The sequence below is a fragment of the Heterodontus francisci genome, chromosome 1, assembly GCF_036365525.1.
Source record: "Heterodontus francisci isolate sHetFra1 chromosome 1, sHetFra1.hap1, whole genome shotgun sequence".
NCBI lineage: Eukaryota > Metazoa > Chordata > Chondrichthyes > Heterodontiformes > Heterodontidae > Heterodontus > Heterodontus francisci.
Window position 1 is genome coordinate 140,419,443 of NC_090371.1, and position 21,915 is coordinate 140,441,357.

General features: G+C 47.1%; 1 protein-coding gene across 1 annotated transcript in view; it reads right to left on the reverse strand.

Annotated features, from left to right (window-relative positions):
• The window catches only part of LOC137368729 (NACHT and WD repeat domain-containing protein 2), a 212,687-nt gene that overhangs the window by 39,900 nt on the left and 150,872 nt on the right, over positions 1-21,915 (reverse strand). The gene's annotated exons all lie outside the window — the stretch shown is intronic.

Sequence of the window (21,915 nt, forward strand, 5' to 3'; positions counted from 1 at the left end):
AGTCAGCAGCTCACAATTAAGGCATGATAGAATAATCACTTTTACACAATGAACATTAATGGCGTGAACAAAAGAACTTGATATGAAGCATCACTTGTCAGATATCAAACACCCGTGAACCCCCAAGTGTGGCTAGGTGCTTTTCTTTATACATTTGTGAGTGCTTCTATGAGGTGTGAACCCAGCACTAACAGTTGGACTGGAGACAGGCTGCTGATCGGGCTGTCCCTCGGCATGTGATGACTTTGGTGGCTGTCCTCTGGCTGCCTGAGGCCTGGAGGGCCCCAGCTGCCCGAGGGTTCCCTGCACAGGTGCAGGACTCCCCTCAGGTGTTGTGGCTACCGGAACTGGGCTCACTGGCAGAGGGGCTCAAGAGTTGCTGTCCACATGCAGAGCACCCTGAGGGGAGACCCCAGCTGTGGAGGTCAGCCTCTCCTCCTCCCTTTCAAGGCTCGCTGGAACCTCCCTGCTCTCCAGAGAAGAACAAGGAGCTGCAGAAGACTCCAGGTACCTTGTCCTTCTCTCACCTTGCCATTACTGCATCGAGCTCATGGCCAAGGCATGGTCTGCACACATCTGTGAGATTTGGCTCTCCTTGAGGGTCGCCAACCTCTCCATGGAGGAAGCCATGCCTGAGACATGGCAGCACTCAAGGCAAGGATGGACTCCTCCATTGTCCACTCATGGCTGTGCATTGCTCGGGCATCTCCACCAGACATTGCCTCACCTTTCTCTGCGACTCTAGCATGCCCTGTGCTGTTGACCAGAGGCTCGGCATCAGCCTGGGGTTCAGCCTGGGCCTGGCCACCCACAGTCCTCCAACTGTCAGAGGCCTCGGCTATCTCAGCCTCAGCCAGATGCTCGGGCATGTGTGCGGTTCTCTCACCAGCTTGTGCCTCTGATTCTACATTCAAGTAGAAACCCACCAAGGTGAAAGAATCTGCGCTGGTGGAAGGTGCAGGAGAGTTATGGGATGGTGTATCCTCTGAGTGCTCTTCCTCCTCAGAGGTGGACGTCTCGCCTCTTTCTGGTTGAGTCTCCTGCGATCGCCAACCCACATTACAGAACACAAATATGTGTGAGTTAGGCTGTGCAGATCTCAGCATGCCAACCATGCGTGATATAAATCTCCAGAAGTGAACTGTATGTCGATGGAAGACAATCCTCACTCTCTTGCGCAGAGACTCCGGTTTCTCCATCAGATATGGAGTGGCCGCCCTGTGTCCCTGCCAATTCTAATGCCTCTTCCTCGGCTGTGGTGAGAGGCCAAAGATCCGGTATGCCTCTGACTGTTCGGGCTGTTTCCCTCCTGTTGTGGGCCCTCTTGTCCTGCAAATGGAAAGATGAAGATGATCATACTTCACAGAAAGATCAACATGACAGATCTGCTAATGTCTGCCCCTCGTCCCCTACTGGGCGTTCACATATAGCTCATGCTCCCATTCATTCTCAGGGGAGTTAATAGGGGTGAGCTGTGAAAGAAGGTGGCCACGTAATTGTGGTGGGGTGGCCACCCATGTATCCATTTCCAGGTCCACCGTCGGGATCTGCAGTGGGCTTACTAATTGCAGCCCCTCATGAGCAGACATAAAAATTTGTAATAGTATACAGATAGACATATGGGGGGTAACTTTCACCTTCTCAGCCCGTTATTGGAAAATCAGATGGGTTCTATAATGGAGAGGCAACCCACTCTGTCAAAACTGTGCCCATGAGAGCTCCTTCAGTAGCTGACAATTCTTTAAAAAGGAACAAGGAAGAAAAAAATAATTGTGGCACCCATACCAGATCACTATTTGATGTCCCTGACTGTTTTTTATTCTTTCATGGGATGTGGGCGTTGCTGGCACGGCCAGCATTTGTTGCCCATCCCTAATTGCATTTGACAGCTGAGTGGCTTGCTCGGCCATTTCAGAGAACAATTAAGAGTCAACCACATTGTTGTAGGTCTGGAATCACATGTAGGCCAGACCAGGTATAGACAGCAGATTTCCTTCCCTAAAGTATATTCATGAACCAGATGTGTTTTTATGACAATCAATAATAGATTCATGGTACCATTACTGAGACTAGTTTTCAATTCCAGATTTTTATTAATGAATTGAACTTAAATTCCACCAGCTGTCCTGGTGGGATTTGAACCTGTGTCTCTAGGGCATTAACCTGGGCCTCTGGGTTATTAGTTCAGTGACATTACCACTACGCCAATGTCTCAAATGCGTATGGCTGATGAGTGAGAATAGGCTCTATTGTGATGTTCTCACAGTTGAATGCCCTCCTATGTGGACTCTTTGAAATGACCTGGCCTGTGTATTCAAAAACTGCTTCACTGTCTCGAAAGGACAAAATCATACTTTCCAGACTAAGAGGTGCTAATTACACCCAACCTGAAATTATCAAGAGACATTCCGGAATTGAATGGGAAGGCGTTGGGAAGGGAGCCTGACATCTTTCTACCATCATAGCATATTACCAGCGGTGGGAAACTCAGTGGCACGGCCACCCACCGGATGGCCAATTGAGCCACTTCAGGGCCCATTAAGGGCCATTTGCTGCCCCCGTCGGTATTTCTGCCTGTGTCGAGAGGGCCGGCTGCTGCATGGGGAGACCACCAGGTCTTTGAGAAGTTTCCGGGCAGGAGGAGGGCCCTCCTTAATGGCCGCTCCATGGCCCAGGGAGGGGCCACCCCCACAGCTAAGGTGCTGCTGCTGTAATATGGCCACCCACCCGATCACCAGGGCCTGCCTGCCTGGCCCTGGCTTGCTGAAAAAAATTTTCCTTCTCTTTGAGGGCACCTTGCCATTCAGGCACACTCTTCCTCGTCCTGCAGCCTCAGCTGTGGCTGCCGTTAGTGGTGGCACAGCTGAGGTGCTGAGCTACCAGCCCTCTGATTGGGCCAGCAGCTTTGGGAGGGGGGTTGCCACCCTCAACTGGATGGTGGTCCCAGCAGTGCCCTGTTAATTGGCTGCTGCCGGAAAAATGCCATCATGGGTCCCACTGCCACCAGTGTGGGGTCAGCTTCTGCTTTCAGTCCAGGAGGCTTGGACTTCTGAACTTCTGACAAAATTCAGCACTGTGACTCTATAAGTACTTTTCAAATTTCCTTTTGAAAGCCATGATTGAATCTGCTCTCCCACCCTCTCAGGCAGTGCATTCCAGATCGTAACAGCTCGCAGCATAAAAAAGTTTTTCCTTTGGTTATTTTGACAATCATCTTAAATCTGTGTCCTCTGTTTCTAGACCTTTGCTCCAATGGTAACAATTTCTCTCTATCTACTCTGTCTAGCCCAGCAAATTCTGCTACCTTGAGTCCAGGATGACAGACAATCTGTCCCTCGATACATGCTTAGGGAAAGCTGCTACTACCTTTGGCCGACTTGTGAAACCTGCATGGGATAACACCAAGCTGACCCTTAGGACCAAGCTGAAGTTTATAAGGCCTGTGTTCTCAGCACCTTGCTGTATGGCTATGAAACATGGGTGACTTACAGCTACCAGGAAAAGAAGCTCAATAATTTTCATCTTCACTCTCTGTGACACATTATGGGTATATCCTGGCAGAACAAAATCACAAATGTGGCAGTTCTCTCAAAGTCAGAGCTCCCAAATGTGTTGGCATGAATCAAACAGAGGCGGCGTCGGTGGATCGGACACATCTGCAGGATGGAAGATGGTCGCACACCCAAGGACCTTCTGTCTGGTGAGGTAGCCGGGGCCAGTTGACCAGTGGGGCGCCCAAAGCCCCGCTTCAAGAATGCTTGCAAGTGTGACATGAAGGCTCTAAATGTTGACTATTGCACTTGGGAGTCACGAGCCAGCGAAAGAGGGAAATGACAACTCATCCTATGGATTGGTGTGCAATACCACGATGACCAGTTGCTACAGCAGCTTGACAGCAGGTGGTAATGTCAAAAACAACTCACAGCATCACTTGGCAGCTTCAGGTGCAGCACTGGTGGCAGAACCTGCCCCTCAAGGATTGGCCTTCACAGCCATCAGCAATGGTGTACCAAGAGAAGACACCCCATCTAAGTGGATTTTTTGCTGTGTGTCCATCATCTTTTGTAGATGGAAGGATGCCAATCAGCAACTCTGTCTAGACCCCTCGAGATTTTGAACATTTCAAAAAAGAATGTGCAGAACAGAAAATTCAATCAAATCTCCTCTCAGCCTCTTCTTCAAGGAGAACAACCCCAGCTTCATCAATCTATCCATGCAACTAACGTCCCTCATCCCTGGAATTGTTATTTTCTGCACCCTCTCTAAGGTCTTCACATCATTCCTAAAAAATGGTACCCCAACTGGACCCATACTTCAGTTGTGGATGAACCAGTGTTTTATTAAGGTTCATTATACCTTCCTTGCTTTTGTACTCTATGCCTCGATTTATAAAGCCCAGTGTCATGCAGACCCCCACCTGCCAAGAATGAGGCATATTAATTTTGTTATATGAACATTGATTTAAACTGTTGTTGGGGTCAAAAAATAACTTGTTTGCAGATTACCAGAGACTGGGCTGGAAGGACATTTGCATACCAAGTGATGCTGCTTGTAGAGACAAAGGACTATTTCCTACTCCAATTAGCCCAAATGGATTTTGATCACCAGACATTGAAGGTGTAAAGAAGTGCATTCCAGAGACTGCTAAAATAATACAATCCACAAACCTCGCAGGAGAGACTGTTCCAAATAAGGAGACAGTCACATGACTAATCTGCTGGGCAACCTGTTTTTTTTTATAATTGTGCCACACAGCAAGGAACAGAAGGCAGTATGCAACTGAAGATGGAACAAGGAAGCCTCTCTCTCTCCCTCGCTTTCTCCCTGACCTGACCCGAATCCGATACATGTCGTCGGGTCCCGTTGGGTTAGGGTCGGGTTAGGCCTCTACCCTAGACCCTTTCTCACCTGGTCCTAACACCCAGGATCCCATAGACTTTATTAACCATTTTATCAATCTGCCACTTTCAATGATCTGTGCACATATACAGCCAGGTCTCTTTGTTCCTGCACCCACTTTAACCACTCCTCTTTCTTCCCATCAAAATGTGTTATTTTGCATTTCTCTGCATTAAATTTCATTTGCTACTTATCTCCCCATCCCACCAGCCTATGTCCTCTTGAAGTCTATCACTGTCCTCCTCATGGCTCGCAATACTTCAAAGTTTAGTGCCATCTGCAAATTTTGAAATTGTGCCCTGTACACTCAAGTCTAGGTCATTTATATCAAGAAAAGCAGTGGCTCTAGTACAGACTCCAGTCCAAAAAACAACAGTTTACCACCACTGTTTCCTGTCACTGCTGCTATTGTCCCTTTTATTCAATGGGCTTCAATTTTGCTGACAAGCTTGTTACGTGGCATTTTATTAAATGCTTTTTGGAAGTACATATAGACAACATCAACCGCATTACCATCATCCGCCATCTCTGTTACCTCATTAGAAAACTGAGTTAAGTTAGTTAAACATGATTTGCCTTTAACAAATCTATGTTGGCTTTCCTTAATTAATCAACATTTGTCGAAGTGATTGTTAATTTTTGACCCGAGTTTTTGTTCCTAAAAGCTTCCCCACCACTGAGGTTGAACTGCCTGGCCTGTAGTTGCTGGTTTTATCCTGAAACCTTTTTTTGAACAAGGGTGTAACACTTGCCATTCTCCAGTCCTCTGGCACCCCACCGGTATCTGAGGAGGATTAGAAGATTATGGCCAGTACCTCCACAATTTCCACCCTTACTTCCCTCAGTATTCTCTGATGCATCCCACCTGGACCTGCTGACTTATCTATCTTTTCTCTGGGGTTTCTGCCGAAGTTAAGTAAAATATTAACTTTGCATGGAGGTCCGCACGGAAATGTTATCCTGTTATGTTAAAAAATAAGAATGTAAAATTTAGTGGAATAAAATAAATTGGGGGTGAAATTGGTCTATGGTAAAAGCAGGAAATGGGCAATAGTGGATTGGCATCCTGTTTTACACTGCACCCGATAGCATGTCAATGGAAAAGAAAATTGGGCATGATGTAAAACTGGTTGCTGATTTGTTACAATCTCTTGTGATTTCTACTTGTTTGCAGACTTTGGGGGAGAACGCCTTTGAACTGACAGCAACTTCTCGATTTTCATGTTTAACTGCGCCATGTGCAGAATCCAGAAGTTGCTGTCAATTTCAAAGGAGTAATGACGGTGAACGTTGACAGTTTTACCACCATTTTGCCACTACTTCCTGAGATCCGGAGGCCACCTTGGGAGAAGGAGGAGGAGACCACATCGACTAGGGAGTGAGCAGAACCGTATTGTGAGTCTTTAGTTTAAATGACTTTCCCCACCCTTAAAGTCTGTTAAAACTCTCACCAATCAAGGATCATCTTGTAATGAAAAGATAACCTGGGTTTTTTTTCTCCACTGCAAACCATCTAATTAAACCTCTCTCCCATGTCTCCTCAACTCTCACCTCCAAGAATAAGTAGGAGCTCATGGACTTCTTTGTCATTAAGATCGTGACCATCTGATCAGCTCCCTCTGCCGTGTCACTCCCTCCCATTAGCCCACCGGGCCAAACTTCTGCTAAATTCACCTCCCACCCCCGCCCAAGCCCTGAATTCGCATTGTTATCTAGTTTCTCTCTTATCTCCCGTCATGCCCTCTCCAAGCTAATCTTGCTCATGAGACCACCTCCTGCTCCCTCGACCCTATTCCTACTAAATTGGTGACCAGCCAACTTCCGTTCCTGGTCACCATATCAGCTGATATTGTAAACGGTTCCTTCTCTTTAGGTGTTGTCCCTCTCGCCTTTAAATCTGCCGTCATCACCCCTCTCCTCAAAGAAAAACCCGTGATCCCACCACCGTCCTTGTAAACTCTGCCCGATCTCCAACCTTCTTTTCCTCTCCAAAGTCCTTGAATGTGTTGTTGCCTCCTAAATCTGTTCCCATCTTTCTCGGAACTCCATGTTTGAATCCCTCCAATCAGGTCTCCATCCCTGCTACGGTACCAAAACAGCTCTTATTGAAGTCACAAATGACATCCTATGTGACTGTGATAAAGGTAAACTTTCCTTCCTTGTTCTTCCCGACCTGTCTGCAGCCTTTGACACAGTTAACCACACCATCCTTCTCCAATGCCTTTCCACTGTCATTCAGCTGGGTGGGATTGCTCTCACCTGGTTCCACTATAATCTATCTAATCGTAGCCAGAGAGTCACTTGAAATGGCTTCTCTTCCTGTTCTTGCACCATTACCTCTGGGGTCCCACAAGGACCTATCCTAGGCTCCCTTCTATATCTCATCTACATGCTGCCCCTCAGCACTATGATCTGAAAGCAGTGTTAGTTTTCACATTTATGCTGACAATGCCTAGCTCTACCTCACCACCTCCTCTTCCACTTTTCCTAAATTAGCAGACTGCCTCTCCGACATTCAACCGGGTCCCTGGAGCTGTGGGGCTGCGGTGCTAACCACTGCGCCACTGTGCCGCCCTAGGTCAGATGGTTTCACAGGTCGGCGCAACATCGAGGGCCGAAGGGCCTGTACTGCGCTGTAATGTTCTAATTCTACTTCTAATTCAGTGCTGGATGAGCAGAAATATTCTCCAATTAAATATTGGGAAGACTGAAGCCATTGTTTTTGATCCCTGCTCCAAATTCTATTCCCTAGCTACTGACACCATCTCTCTCCCTGGCAACAGTCTGAGATTGAACCAGTCTGTTCACAATGTTGGTGTCACATTTGACCCCAAGATGAGCTTCTGACCTCATACTTGTGACATCACTAAGACCACATATTTCCACCTGCATCCAAACATACGAATTAGGAGCAGGAGTAGGCCACTCGGCCCCTCGAGCCTGCTCGGCCATTCAACAAGATCATGGCTAATCTGATTGTAACCTCAACTCCACATTCCTGCCTACCTCTGATGACCTTTCACCCCCTTGTTTATCAATAATCTATCTACCTCTGACTTAAAAATATTCAAAGACTCTGCTTTCACTGCCTTTTGAAGAAGAGAGTTCCAAAGACTGACGACCTTCTGAGAGAAAAAAATTTCTTCTCAACTCTGTCTTAAATGGGCGACCCCTTATTTTTAAATAGTGACCTTTTAGTTCCAGATTCTTCCACAAGAGGAAACATCCTTTCCATATTCACCCTGTCAAGACCCTTCAGGATCTCATATGTTTCAATCAAGTCACCTCTTACTCTTTTAAACTCCAGCAGATACAAGCTTAGCCTGTCCAATCTTTCCTCATAAGACAACCCACTCATTCCAGGTATTAGTCTAGTAAACTTTCTCTGAACTGCTTCCAACGCAGTTACATCCTTCCTTACATAAGGAGACCAATACTGTACACAGTACTCCGGATGTGGTCTCACCAATACCCTGTATAACTGAAGCATAACCTACTTTTGTAGTCAATTCCCCTCGCAATAAATGATAACATTCTTTTAGTTTTCCTAATTACTTGCTGAGCCTGCATACTAACCTTTTGTGATTCATGCACTAGGACACCCATATCCTTCTGCATTTCAGAGCTCTGCAATCTCTCACCATTTAGATAATACGCTTCTTTTTTATTCTTCCTGCCAAAATGGACAATTTCACATTTTCCCACATTATACTCCATTTGCCAAATCTTTGCCCACTCACTTTACCAATCTATATCCCTTAGTAGCCTCGTTATAACCTCTTCACAAATTACTTTCCTATCTATCTTTGTATTATCAGAAAATTTAGCAACCATACCTGCTCAGTGATGCTCAGTTTGGGTTCTGCCAGGGCCACTCAGCTCCTGACCTCATTACAGCCTTGGTTCAAACATGAATAAAAGAGCTGAACTCAAGAGGTGAGGTGAGAGTGACAGCCCTTGACATCAAGGCAGTATTTGACTGAGTATGGCATCAAGGAGCCCTAGCAAAACTGGAGTCAATGGGAATCGGGGGAAAACTCTCTGCTGGTTGGAGTCATACCTAGCGCAAGGAAGATGGCTGTGGTTGTTGGAGGTCAATCATCTGAGCTCTGGGACATCACTGCAGGAGTTCCTCAGGATAGTGTCCTAGGCCCAACCATCTTTAGCTGCTTCATCAATGACCTTCCTTCAATCATAAGGTCAGAAGTGGGGATGTTCGCTGATGATTGCAATGTTCAGCACCGTTCGTGACTCCTCAAATACTGAAGCAGTCCGTGTAGAAATGCAGCAAGACCTGGACAATATCCACAATAAGTGTCAAGTAACATTCGCGCCACACAAGTGCCAGGCAATGACCATCTCCAACATGAGAGAATCTAACCATCTCCCCTTGACATTCAATGGCATTATCATCGCTGAATCCGTCACTATCAACATCCTAGGGGCTACCATTGACCAGAATCTGAACTGGAGTTGTCATATAAATACCATGGCTACAAGAGCAGGTCAGAGGCTAGGAATCCCGCGGTGAGTAATTCACCTCCTGACTCCCCAAAGCCTGTCCACCATCGACAAGGCACAAGTCAGGAGTGTGATAGAATACTCTCCACTTGCCTGGATGGGTGCAGCTCTAACAACACTCAAGAAGCTCGACACCATCCAGAACAAAGCAGCCCGCTTGACTGGCACCCCATCTACAAACATTCACTCCCTCCACCACCGACGCACAGTGGCAGCAGTGTGTACCATCTACAAGATGCACTGCAGCAACGCACCAAGGCTCCTTAGACAGCACCTTCCGAACCTGCGACCTCTACCACCTCGAAGGGCAAGAGCAGCAGATGCATGGGAACAACACCACCTGCAAGTTTCCGTCCAAGTCACACACCATCCTGACTTGGAACTATATTGCCGTTCCTTCACTGTTGCTGGGTTACAATCCTGGAACTCCCTTCCTAAAGGCATTGTGGGTGTACCTACCTCACATGGACTGCAGCGGTTCAAGAAGGCAGCTCACCACCACCTTCTCACGAGCAATTAGGGATGGGCAATAAATACTGGGCTAGCCAGTGACGCCCACTTCCCATGAATGAATTAAAAAAAACATACCTTCGGTGCCTTCATCCAAGTCATTTATGCAAATAGTAAAACGTTGAGGCCCCAGCACTTATCCCTGTGGCACCACTGGTTACATCTTGCCAACCAGAAAATAACCCATTTATGCCTACTCTCTGTTTCCTGTTCGCTAGCCAATCTTCTATCCATGCCAATATGTTACCCCTACACCATGAGCTTTTATTTTCTGTAATAACCTTTGATGTGGCATCTTATCAAATGCCTTCTGGAAATCTAAGTACAGTATAGCCACCGGTTCCCCTTTATCCACAGCACATTGTACTTCTTCAAAGAACTCCAATAAATTGGGTAAACATGATTTCCCTTTCATAAAACCATGTTGACTCTGCCTAATTAGCTTGAATTTTTCTAAGTGCCCTGCTATAATGTCTTTAATAATAGCTTCCAACGTTTTCCCTGAGACAGATGTTAAGCTAACTGGCCTGTAGTTTCCTGCTTTCTCTCACACTCCCTTTTTGAATGCAGGAGTTACATTGGCTATTTTCCAATCTAACGCTCACTTTGTTAACTCGTTTCTTTTTAAAATATTTATAGAAACTCTTACGATCTGTCTTTCGATTTCTAGTTAGCTTTCTCTCGTACCCTAATTTTTCTCTCCTTATTAATCTTTTAGTCATTCTTTGCTGTTTTTTATATTCTGTCCAATCTTCTGACCCGCCACCCATCCTTGCGCAATTATATGCTTTTTCTTTAAGTTTGATACTATCTTTAACTTTTTTAGTTAACCACGGATGGTGGGTCCTCCCCTTGGAATTTTTCTTTCTTGTTGGAATGTTCTATTCTGTGTATTCTGAAATATCCCCTTAAATGTCTGTCACTGCATCTCTAGTGACCTATCCCTTAACCTAATTTGCTAGTTCACTTTAGCTCTACTTTTATGCCCTCATAATTGCCCTTATTTAAGTTTAAAATACTAATCTTAGATGCGCTCTTCCCTCCCTCAAACTGAACGTAAAATTCAATCATATTATGATCGTTGCCGCCTAGGGCGCCTTCACTATGAAGTCATTAATTAATCCTATCTCGTTATACAACACCTGGTAAAGTGTCGCCTGCTCTTTGGTTGGCTCCAAAATGTGCCGTGCTAAGAAACTATCACGAAAACATTCTATGAACTCCTCATCTAGTTTACTTCTGCCCATCTGATTTTTCCAGTCTATATGTAGGTTAAAATCCCCCATGGTTATCGTTGTAATTTTCTGACAAGGTCCCATTATTTCTTCCTTTATACCCTGTCCTACCATGTCGTTACTATTAGGGGGCCTGTACACCACTCCCACAAGTGACTTCTTGCTTTTATCATATCTCATCTCGACCCAAACTGCTTCTATATCCTGGTTTCCTGAACTTAGGTCATCCCTCTCTGTTTTGCTAATACCATCATTAATTAACAGAGCCACTCTTCCACTTTTTCAGAGCTTCCTGTCCTTCCTAAATGTCATGGACCCTTCAATATTCAGGTCCCAATCTAAGTCATCCTGCAACCATGTCTCTGTAATGGCTATCAGATCATATTTATTTATTTCTATTTGCGCTATCAGTTCATCTGATGCAGACATGATGGGCCATGCAGCCTCTTTCTGTGCCTTAAACTTTCTATGATTCTATGATTCTATCTGTTTTGTTTTGAATGTTATGTTCACTCAGATACAGAGCCTTTAGTTATATCTTTTTATTATTTTTGTAACCTTTAGCCTTATCTGCTGATTTACTCTTAGATTTGCACTCACTGCCCCTTCCTGTCATGATCTGTTTATCTTTTCCCATATTAATACCTTTCTCTCTTGCCTTGTCTCTACTCTTTGATTTACCACATCTTCCCAAATTTGATCCCTTGCCCCCACTTTTAGGTTAAAACGCTCTATACTTCCTTAGTTATGCAGCTCGCTAGAACACTGGTCCCAGCACAGTCGAGGTGTATACCATCCCATCGGTACAGCCCCCACTTTTCCCAGTACTGGTGCCAGTGCCCCATGAACCGGATCCCACTTCTACCACACAAGCCTTTGAGCCACGCATTCATTTCTCTAATCTTATTTTCCCTATGCTAGTTTTCACGTGGCTCAGGTAATAATCGTCAGTACCTACATGGACCACGACCAATGGATCTTACCCCTCCCACTGTAAGTTCCTCTCCAGCTCTGAGCAGATATCCCGAACACTAGCACCGGGCAGGCAACACAGACTTCTGGACTCTCGCTTTTCGCTGCAGAGAACAGTGTCAATCCCCCTCACTATACTAAAATAAAAGCAAAATACTGCGGATGCTGGAAATCTGAAACAAAAACAAGAAATGCTGGATTCACTCAGCAGGTCTGGCAGCATCTGTGGAAAGAGAAGCAGAGTTAACGTTTCGGGTCAGCGACCCTTCTTCGGAAGGGTCACTGACCCGAAACGTTAACTCTGCTTCTCTTCCCCTCACTATACTGTCCCCTACTACCACATTCCTTTTTTCTCCCCCCACTTGAATGGCTTCCTGTACCGTGGTCAGTCTGCTTATCCATACTACAGCCCTTGCTCTTGTCCATACAAGCTGCAAGAACCTCGAACTTGTTGCTCAATTGCAAGGGCTGAGCCTGCTCTGCTCCCACCTTCTCAATTCCCTTACCTGCCTGACTCACAGTCACACCATCCTGTCCCTGACCATGGACCAAATCAGATGACCCTATCCTAAGCCTTCTGGAACAAAGTGTCCAGGTAACTGTCGCCCTCCCTGATGCATCACAATGTCTGCAGCTCGGCCTCCAGCTCATCTACTCTGAGCCAAAGCTCCTCAAGCCGCAGACACTTACAATAGACATGGTTGCCATGGATTGCCGTGGCATCCAGGAGCTCCCACATACTGCTGCTGTGCAAAATCATCTGTCCTGCCATCTATATCGTGTTAATCAAATTACATTTATTTTTCTTAATTAATTTATAGTTCCACTCTTCACCGAATTCCCTCACTCACCAACCTCCCTTTTTCACACTCTGTGCACTTAAGCAGTACTCAGTACCTCCGTAACATCACCTGACTTCGCCTGGTCTCAGCTCTTCTGCTGCTGAAACCCTCATTCATGTCTTTATTATCTCTAGACTTTACTATTCCAATGCACTCCTGGCTCGTCTCCCACATTGTACCCTCCCTAAACTTGAGGCCATCCAAAACTCTGCTGCCCCTGTCCCGTTTCCCTATCACTCCTGTGTGCGCTGACCTACATTGGCACCCTGTCAAGCAATGTCTTGATTTTAAAATTCTCATCCTTGTTTTCAAATTCCTCCATGGCCTCGCCCCTCCCTATCTCTGTAATCTCCTCCAGCCCTACCACCCCCCTCCCACCCCGAGATATCTGCACATCTCTAATTCAGACCTCTAGAGTATCCCCTATTTTAATTGCCTCACATTTTTGGCTGTGCCTTCAGATCCGTCGGCACTAAGCTCTGGAATTCACTCACTACACCTCTCTACCTTTCTTTTGTCCTTTAAGACACTCCTTAAAATCTACCTCTTTGGCCAAGCCTTTGGTCTTCTGATCTAATATCTCTTTTTGTGCTCAATGTCATATTTTGTTTTAGAATGTTCCTTGCAATGTCTTTGGACTTTCACTATGTTAAAGGTCTATACAAATACAAGTTGTTGCTGTAAATGGACCTCCCCCCCCCGCCCCCCCCCCCACCCCCCCCATTCCCTAACAGTACATGCATATCAGATTCCCCATAACAAAGTGTTCTTGGCCAACATCACTCAAAGACCAACCGCAAAAACCATCACTTAACAATTTTATCCACCAACACATCAATAATACAAGAAAGATAACTATTCACCATTATAGATACCCTTTGTGCCTGTCTCATGTGTGTCCTTGTCTGGCCTCATGCTCCTACACAATGCTACTTCAGTGACTGCAACATGGCTGGTGGGAAACTGTAGATGGCCTTGCAGGATGCTTTTGAGCAGCTCTGGCCTTGAGGGCCTGGCATCGGACTGTACCACCTCGGCATGCTGACAGCAGTGTGGACTGGGTGGCTGAGAGACACCAGCAAAGGCACTGGCAGAGTGGCAGTGATGGGAGCATGAATGCAGTCATTCTGAGAGAGACCAGCAGGTTCGTCCTCCACAATACGAGAGCCTGTCTGCCCCCTTGAGCATTGAGATCTGTATACACAATGGCAGCAGTCTGTGCCTGGAAGGCAACAGTATGAGCCTTCATGCAAGCAGCCAGGGATCCTATGGCCTCCATCTGGGCTTCCACTGCAGCATTGAGACATTGGGAGGCCTCTGCCTGTGCTGCAGTAGAAGATGAGATGGTGGCCAACAGATACTCCATCATGGCTGGTCTGGCAGTGCTGCCATGGAGGTGCCCACCACTTCCATCTTGGAAAGGATAGGCTCAAAGCTCTGCGCCTTGCCCTGTGCCACAGTGGAGCCGGACTCCTCCATATTCATAGTCAGTGACTGGAGGTTGTCTGATGGGCCTGTCAATATCCCAAACATCTCAATGCTCACCATCATCAGAATTCTCCTGTGTTCCTCATCATTGATGTCCTCAACTGATTCGCCCCCAGCAGAACCTGTCAGCGGCCTCATCCTCCAAGTTGTTTGCACATGAGCTGACCTATTCCCTCTGTTCTTGCTGCGACCCACTCTTGCCGGTGACTCACCATGTGTAGGTCCATACTCTACACTAGAATCTGAGGTACGCACAGTGCCAGTATCTGAGCTGGTGGCTGTGAGTGTAAGGTCAAGTGATGGTGCTTCTTCTTCAGAGGTCTGGTGTTGCTCTCACCCTTCCTCTTGAGGCTGCACTGGCTGACCAGACAGTAGTTACTGGGTATCAGAAAGCACAAAAGCATAAGGGGCTGGTAGGGATGAGGGAAGAGGGGGTGGGGGGTGGTGGGGAGGAAATCAAGAGTTCCACCACACTCAAGCTGCAGTTTCCAAGTCAGGGCACCTATCAGGATGTGGGTGAGGAGTGAATGAAGAAGGGGCATATGGCACCAGCTTATGATCATCCTCGATGGCCTCAGCAACACTGGGTGCCAGTGGTCCTGTGGATTGGTCCCAGTGATTCTATAGACCATTTCCTTGAGGGTGCTGAAGGGAAGCAGGTGTGCTGGTCCTCCACCAGTCCTGTTGTGTGCCTCCTTCTTCTGTAAGTGGGTAGAATGACAGTGATTGTGTGTCAGTGTGCTTGGGTGATGTGCCTGCCATAGCTGAATAGCTGTAGATTTGCAGAAGCATGGAGAGGTGTGTCTGTGTGTGGCTGGCATGTTTGAAAGTGGTGTGTTGGTGAGGTGTAGTATCAGGATGTTAGGGGTGAGTCCTGGGTACCAGGGTGTGCTGCTGGGTGAGTAATGGGGGTGTGGCACATTGAGTGGTGCGAGAGCTGGGTGATGTGGTGGGTCTAAAATGTGATGTGCAGATGCATTCACTCACCTTGGCCACCCAAGTAAGGTCATTAAACTTCTTTCAGCACTGCTACCATGTCCTGGGTGCGACACTCTGGGCATTAACCGCTTTGCCATTTGTTCCCAATCCTTTCTGGTGCCAGAATGGACTCAATCGGCTGCATGGCCTCGTTCTGTGCTGTAACTATTCTGTGATTCTTTTGTGAAGGCTTCCTGCTCCCTGGAGTAAATATGGCCTCTTTCCTGGCCATCTGTCTGATCAATTCCAGGATCCCATTACTGAAGTGGGGAGCACTTTCCCTGGCATGGTGTGACATCCTCCTTCTCCCTCAATACTCCAAAGTGATTATCCAGCAACCTGCAGTGCATTGCTGGAACTTCCCTTTTATAGGGACTGCACCTTTAAAAAGGAAAGGCTGCCTGGAGCTTGTGAATTTTTCAGAATACTACTCATCCCCCTGCAGTGTGCAGAGGCCGTTGGCAGTGCTAGAGACCAGTTCAATGCCAGAGCCGCTCAGGGCCATGCTACAATCATGGAGATGGGCTGGGTGCACCAATTTTACATGCACTTCACCTTATTACGAACGGGCCGCAAATCACGGCCGCCATGCCCAGAAAATTGGGGCTATCCAATTTCTAGCCCAGCTCATCACACCTACAATAACTTGCTGAAAGAGCTACCTATTTAGTTCCATTGCACTGCACTAATCCCAAAGCTTTTTAAATTTTATATTTTAAACAATTTATCCTTTTGCTTTTTGAAGCAATTGTGGATCCTGCTATCACCACTGTTACTGTTAAGGTATTCCATGTCCTAACAACACTGCATAAAATCAAATTCTTCTAACCTCTCCCTGAGGGCGGCACAGTGGCGCAGTGGTTAGCACCGCAGCCTCACAGCTCCAGCGACCCGGGTTCAATTCCGGGTACTGCCTGTGTGGAGTTTGCAAGTTCTCCCTGTGTCTGCGTGGGTTTCCTCCGGGTGCTCCGGTTTCCTCCCACATGCCAAAGACTTGCAGGTTGATAGGTAAATTGGCCATTATAAATTGCCCCTAGTATAGGTAGGTGGTAGGGAAATATATAGGGATTGGTGGGGATGTGACAGGAATATGGGATTAGTGTAGGATTAGTGTAAACGGGTGGTTGATGGTGGGCCGAAGGGCCTGTTTCAGTGCTGTATCTCTAAACTTAAACTAAACTTCATTCTTTTCATAATGATCTTCTATCTATGCTCTCTAGTTATCAACTCACTAACCAATGCAATAACTCTCATACAATAATGCAGCAGAAACCAGTGCACTGGAAATCTGATAATGGTGTCATTTTTTTAACACCTTTATCAGATCTCTTAACCTTCTTTGGTTTGTCCTCATAAATAAAACTTCTCATCGCTGGCATCATTTTAATTTATCAGTTCATTAATGTCCTTTAGGTAAGGAAACCTGCTATCCTTACCCTGTCTGGTCTCTATGTGACTGACTCCAGACCCATAGCAATGTTGTTGATTTTTAACTGCCCTCGGAAATAGCCTAGCAAGACACGCAGTTGTATCAAATCGCTACAGAAAAACTGAAAAAGAATAAAACTGGACAGACCACCCATCATTGACCTAGGCATCAGATTCAGAGATGACAATGGCACACCCAGCCTAGCCAACCCTGCAAAGTCCTCCTCACAAGCACCTGGGGCCAAATTTGGGAGAGCTGTCCCACAGACTAGTCAAGCTATCATACAGTCATACATAGAATATCATAGTCATACTCACAGAATCATATCTTTCAGCCAAAAACCCAGACTCCTCCATCACTATCCTTGGATATGTCCTGACCCACTGGCAAGTAGCGGCACTGTGGTATACAGTCAGAGGGATGGGCCCTGCGAGTTCTCAACATTTACACTGGACCTCAAGAAGTCTCATAGCATCAGGTTAAACATGGACAAGGACACCTTCTGCTGATTACCACCTACTTCCTCCCTCAGCTGATGAATCAGTACTCGTCCTAGTTGAACACCACTTGGAAGAAGCACTGAGGGTAGCAAGGACGCAGAATATACTCTGGGTGGGAAACTTCAATGTCTATCACAGGGGAGGTGGTGGCGTAGTGGTATTGTCACTCGACTAGTAACCCAGAGACCCAGGCTATTACTCTGGGGACATGGGTTCGAATCCCACCACAGCAGAAGGTGAATTTGAATTCAATTAACAAAAAATCTGGAATTAAAAAGCTAGTCTAATGATGGCCGTGAAACCATTGTCGATTGTTGTAAAAACCCATCTGGTTCACTAATGTCCGTTAGGGAAGGAAATCTGCTGTCCTTGCCTGGTCTGGCCTACATGTGACTCCATACCCACAGCAATGTGGTTAACCCTTACATGCCCTCTGAAATGGCCTAGCAAGCCACTCAGTTGGATCTAACCGCTACAAAGTCAATAAAAAGGAATGAAACCGGATGGACCACCCGGCATCGACCTAGGCACTGGAAACAACTACGGCAAACCCTGTCGAGCCTGCAAAGTCCTCCTTACTAACATCTGGGGGCTTGTGTCAAAGTTGGGAGAGCTGTCCCACAGACTAGTCAAGCAACAGCCTGACATAGTCATACTCACAGAATCAGACCTTACAAACAATGTCCCAGACACTACAATCACTATCCCTGAGTATGGCCTGTCCCACCGGCAGGACAGACCCAGCAGAGGTGGTGGCACAGTGGTATACAGTAGGGAGGGAGTTGTCTTGGGAGTCCTCAACATTGACTCCGGACCTCATGAAGTCTCATGGCATCAGGTCAAACATGGGCAAGGAAACCTCCTGCTGATTACCACCTACTGCCCTCCCTCAGCTGATGAGTCAGTACTCCTCCATGTTGAACACCAATTGGAGGAAGCACTGAGGGTGGCAAGGGTGCAGAATGTACTCTGGGTGAGGGACTTCAATGTTCATCACCAAGAGTGGCTCGGTCGGACCACTACTGACCAAGCTGGCCGAGTCCTAAAGGACATAGCTGCTGGACTGGATCTGCGGCAGGTGGTGAGGGAACCAACAAGAGGGAAAAACATACTTGACCTCATCCTCACCAATCTGCCTGCCGCAGATGCATCTGTCCATGACAGTATTGGTAGGAGTGACCACTGCACAGTCCTTGTGGAGACGAAGTCCCGCTTTTACATTGAGGATACCGTCCATTGTGTTGTGTGGCACTAACTTCTTTGGCCTCCTTATCTCGAGACAATGGATAAGCGCCTGGAGGTGGTCAGTGGTTTGTGAAGCAGCGCCTGGAGTGGCTATAAAGGCCAATTCTGGAGTGACAGGCTCTTCCACAGGTGCTGCAGAGAAATTTGTTTGTCGGGGCTGTTGCACAGTTGGCTCTCCCCTTGCGCCTCTGTCTTTTTTCCTGCCAACTACTAAGTCTCTTTGACTCGCCACACTTTAACCCCGTCTTTATGGCTGCCCACCAGCTCTGGCAAACGCTGGTAACTGACTCCCACGACTTGTGATCAATGTCACAGGATTTCATGTCGCGTTTGCAGATGTCTTTAAAGCGGAGACATGGACCGCCGGTGGGTCTGATACCAGTGGTGAGCTCGCTGTACAATGTGTCTTTGGGGATCCTGCCATCTTCCATGCGGCTCACATGGCCAAGCCATCTCAAGCGCCGCTGACTCAGTAGTGTGTATAAGCTGGGGATGTTGGCCGCCTCGAGGAATTCTGCGTTTGAGATACGGTCCTGCCACCTGATGCCAAGGATTCTCCGGAGGCAGCGAAGATGGAATGAATTGAGACGTCGCTCTTGGCTGACATACGTTGTCCAGGCCTTGCTGCCATAGAGCAAGGTACTGAGGACACAGGCCTGATACTCTCGGACTTCTGTGTTCCGTGTCAGTGCGCCATTTTCCCACACTCTCTTGGCCAGTCTGGACATAGCAGTGGAAGCCTTTCCCATGCGCTTGTTGATTTCTGCATCTAGAGACAGGTTACTGGTGATAGTTGAACCGAGGTAGGTGAACTCTTGAACCACTTCCAGAGCGTGGTCGCCAATATTGATGGATGGAGCATTTCTGACGTCCTGCCCCATGATGTTCGTTTTCTTGAGGCTGATGGTTAGGCCAAATTCATTGCAGGCAGCCGCAAACCTGTCAATGAGACTCTGCAGGCACTCTTCAGTGTGAGATGTTAAAGCAGCATCGTAAGCAAAGAGGAGTTCCCTGATGAGGACTTTCCGTACTTTGGACTTCGCTCTTAGATGGGCAAGGTTGAACAACCTGCCCCCTGATCTTGTGTGGAGGAAAATTCCTTCTTCAGAGGAATTGAACGCATGTGAAAGCAGCAGGGAGAAGAAAATCCCAAAAAGTGTGGGTGCGGGAACACAGCCCTGTTTCACACCACTCAGGATAGGAAAGGGCTCTGATGAGGAGCCACCATGTTGAATTGTGCCTTTCATATTGTCATGGAATGAGGTGATGATACTGAGTAGCTTTGGTGGACATCCGATCTTTTCTAGTAGTCTGAAGAGGCCAAGTCTGCTGACAAGGCCAAAGGCTTTGGTGAGATCAATGAAAGCAACGTAGAGGGGCATCTGTTGTTCACGGCATTTCTCCTGTATCTGACGAAGGGAGAACAGCATGTCAACGGTCGATCTCTCTGCACGAAAGCCACACTGAGCCTCAGGGTAGACGCGCTCGGCCAGCTTCTGGAGCCTGTTTAGAGCGACTCTGTGCTAAATGGGATAGATTTCAAACAGATCTAGCAATGCAAAACTGGGCATCCATAAGGCATTGTGGGCCATCAGCAGTAGCAGAAGCAGAATTGGACTCAACCATAATCTGTGACCTCATGGCCCAGCATGTCTACCATTACCATCAAGCCAGGAGACCAACCCTGCTTCAATGAAGAGTGCAGGAGGGCATGCCAGGAGCATCACCAGGCATCCCTCAAAATGAGGTGTCAACCTGGTGAAGCTACAACCCAGGAATACTTACGTGCCAAACTGTGTAAGCAGCATGCGATAGTCAGAGATAAGCGATCCCATAACCAACGGATCAGATCTAAGCTCTGCAGTCCTGCCACATCGAGCAGTGAATGGTGATGGATAATTAAACAACTAACTGGAGGAGGTGGCTCCACAAATATCCCCATCCTCAATGATGGGGAAGCCCAGCACATCAGTGCGAAAGATAAGGCTGAAGCATTTGTAACAATCTTCAGCCAGAAGTGCCGAGTTGATGATTCATCTCAGCCTCCTCCTGAAGTCCCCAGCATCACAGATGCCAGACTTCAGCGAATTCGATTCACTCCACGTGATATCAAGAAACAACTGAAGGCACTGGATACTGCAAAGGCTATGGGCCCTGACAATATTCTGGCAATAGTACTGAAGAACTGTGCTCCAGAAATTGCTGCGCCCCTAGCCAAGCTGTTCCAGTACAGCGACAACACTGGCATCCACCTGGCATTGTGGAAAATTGCCCAGGTACATCCTGTACACAAAAAGCAGGACAAGACCAATCCAGCCAATTACCGCCTTATCAGTCTACTCTCAATCATCAGTAAGGGCGGCACAGTGGCGCAGTGGTTAGCACCGCAGCCTCACAACTCCAGCGACCCGGGTTCAATTCTGGGTACTGCCTGTGTGGAGTTTGCAAGTTCTCCCTGTGTCTGCGTGGGTTTTCTCCGGGTGCTCCGGTTTCCTCCCACAAGCCAAAAGACTTGCAGGTTGGTAGGTAAATTGGCCATTATAAATTACCCTTAGTATAGGTAGGTGGTAGGGAAATATAGGGACAGGTGGGGATGTGGTAGGAATATGCGATTAGTGTAGGATTAGTATAAATGGGTGGTTGATGGTCGGCACAGACTCAGTGGGCCGAAGGGCCTGTTTCAGTGCTGTATCTCTAAACTAAACTAAAGTGATGGAAGGTGTCATCAACAGTGCCATCAAGCAGCACTAGTTTAGCAATAACCTGCTCAGTGATGCTCAGTTTGGGTTCCTCCAGGGCCACTCAGCTCCTGACCTCATTGCAGACTTGGTTCAAACATGGATAAAAGAGCTGAACTCAAGAGGTGAGATGAGAGTGACTGCCCTTGACATCAAAGCAGCATTTGACCGAGTATGGCATCAAGGAGCCCTAGCAAAACTGAGGTCAATGGGAATCAGGGGGAAAACCCTCTGCTAGCTGGAGTCATACCTAGCACAAAGGAAGATGGTTATGGTTGTTGGAGGTCAATCATCTGAGCTCTGGGACATCACTGCAGGAGTTCCTCAGGGTAGTGTCCTAGGCCCAACCATCTTCAGCTGCTTCATCAATGATCTTCCTTCAATCATTAAGTCAGAAGTGGGGATGTTCGCTGATGATTGCACAATATTCAGCACCATTCGCAACTCCTCAGGTAATGAAGCAGTCCGTGTAGAAATGCAATGTAGACAATATCCAGGCTTGGGCTGATAAGTGGCAAGTAACATTTGTGCCACACAAGTGCCAGTCAATGACCATCT